Source organism: Ranitomeya variabilis, chromosome 6, assembly GCF_051348905.1.
Source record: "Ranitomeya variabilis isolate aRanVar5 chromosome 6, aRanVar5.hap1, whole genome shotgun sequence".
Classification (NCBI taxonomy): domain Eukaryota; kingdom Metazoa; phylum Chordata; class Amphibia; order Anura; family Dendrobatidae; genus Ranitomeya; species Ranitomeya variabilis.
Window position 1 is genome coordinate 407,226,358 of NC_135237.1, and position 2,497 is coordinate 407,228,854.

The window sequence follows — 2,497 nt, forward strand, 5'->3', positions numbered from 1 at the left end:
GCCAGGGGGGGCAATATCCATGGCCCCTTCCTCGGCTATGAATATCAGCCCACAGCTGTCTGTGTAGCCTTTTCTGGCTATAAAATATAGGGGGACCCCATGTCATTTTTTTGTGGGGTCCTCCTGTTTTAATAGCCAGTAAAGGCTCTGCAGACAGCTGCGGGCTGATATTCATAGCCTGGGAAGATTAACCCCTTCCCAAGCTACAAAATATCAGTACGCAGTCGCTGGCTTTCCCTTTCTGGACATGAAACTTGGGTGTGAGCCCACGCCATTTTTGTTTTTGGGATTAATAATGAATAGGCATCTTACTGACGCCTTTCCATTATTAACCCGGCTTAATGTCACTTTACAATGGCAATAGTTATTACACCATTTGCCACCGCTACCAGGCAGTGGAAAGAGAGGGACTAAGGCCGGGATCACACATGCGATAAACACGGCCGATTCTCGCATGTTAATACCCCGCATTGCCACCATCACTCAGGAGCGGAGCGTGCCGCAGCATAGCAATACATGGAGCCGCACTCTCCGCTTCCGAGTGCCGAGTATTAACATGCACGACTTGGCCGTGCTTCTCGCATATGTGATCCCGGCCTAAGGCGCATGTTACTGCTGCGCCTTTTCTGTGTTGTCTGGGGGCCGATGTTTTGAGTCCCGGGGTTTTCCTAAACCATGCTACCTTTTTTGGCTCATATCTGCCCTCAGTCATCTATCTCTCTCTCTATATGTATACATATGTATCTAGAATATATATATGTTATATATCTATATATAACATATATAGATGTGTCTAAATTTAATTTTTTTTTTTTTTTACTAAATACATTTTTTGTATGTTAACCTAATAAATATGGGTATGTTATTTAATTACATATTGGTATCCATTCTAGATAAGGGACATGCCAGCCATCTGGGACCCGTCCGATGAGGCCTAGAACGACAAATTTGCAAGGGATAACTGCTGGAAGAGAATATTCCGGGACCTATATCCTGATTATGATGGCTACAACAGTGCCCTGCAGCAAAAAATTAGTAATTACTTTTTTACAGCCTTTAAACATTACTACTATTCATTTTTTAATGGAATGTAATGATCATAGTGTTTTGTTTTTTTTAGATAAAGATGTCAAACAACGGTGGAGGTCGGTGCAAAATCGTTTCCACAAAATACACAACAACCTTGGGAAGAGTAGATCTTCGCCGGCCAAAGTGAACTTTACTCTATATGAAGATTTGAGTTTTTTGGTCACCAGCAGGACTTTGAGGAGGTGATTTGTTATAAATAATTAAATAATTTGAATGTAGTAATGATGAATATAAATTGAGTTAAGACTGAAGACTTCTTTTTCTTTGTTTTCACAGCACTGAAGGGAACATTTCTGCTCCTGAGTCCGCAGACAACGCCACCCAAGAGACATCAGGAACATCAGAGTCGGCAGATGATAGCTCTTCATTCGGCGGACCTGCCTCTCAATCTTCCCCAGTTGTAGCTGGAACATCTGAGGCGTTATCTTCAGGTCTGGCATCTTCAGGGACGGTATCTGCTTCTGCGGCCCAAAATGATGCCACCCCAAACATCTGTCAATCCGGTGCAATTAACTGAGCCCCCCCCCAAAAAAAAAAAAAAAAATCCCCCCAAAAAAGAAGATCATACAACTAAAAGGGTAAATAACACCATAGATCTCCTTAACAAGTCAGCCAGGGAAGATTATATGGATTTATTTGGTTCTAGTATATCCAGCAAGGCTCGGTTATTGTCACCGGATAGACAGACAAAGTTTATGACCAGTGTGCATGCTCTATTGTCTGCCTTTGAAGACCCTGCACCAATCGCACCACTAGCGGACATTGTGATGGGGTCACTCAGAGTTTGCGGGCAAAACCACCACCACCACAGCAGCATGACCAAGGTAAAGCATGAGGAGGTAAAGTGGCCGGGCGCAGAAAAAGTCACTTTATTGAACATTAATCCAGTTTAGACTAGGAGTAGTGTTTTGATTCTGTTGTTAAGGATTTTAGCTTACATTATAAACAAAAATTATGGTGTATCACCCTTGTAAAGTGAAGTTAGTAGTATGAAATATTGTGCTCCTGGAGAGCTCATAAATAGACCAATATATACAAAGATTCTTAAAAAGGAAAGTATTCTTACGTCAGTTTCCTTCCTACAAATAGATCCTTTTAAAAACAGACAAAGCAGACCCATAAGAAAAAAAGCAGCCAAGCAGAGAAAAACAAATATGATGTAAACTGATTCCCACATGAGCAGAATGATTGGAGTGTAAGCCATGATATGAAAGATGAAAAATACAAGTACATTAACATGAAATCATAGGATTTGTTCAAATACAAGTCCGCAATTACCTGTAGCAGTGAAACAACTGAAAGTATCATTGTGTTTGGTAGACATGAGAGTAGTATGTGCTAATAAACAAATACACGGTGGAAATTAATAAAGGATTCTAAAGAAACTATGATTTTAGTAAGGGGTTGG

General features: G+C 40.9%; 1 long non-coding RNA gene across 1 annotated transcript; it reads left to right on the plus strand.

The window, feature by feature from the left end:
* The first annotated feature begins 809 nt into the window (after window positions 1-809).
* On the plus strand, window positions 810-1,526 carry LOC143781201 (uncharacterized). Its single transcript, XR_013216614.1, has 3 exons — window positions 810-1,035; window positions 1,121-1,271; window positions 1,366-1,526. It is a non-coding gene; the product is annotated as an uncharacterized LOC143781201 (long non-coding RNA).
* The last annotated feature ends 971 nt before the right edge of the window (window positions 1,527-2,497 follow it).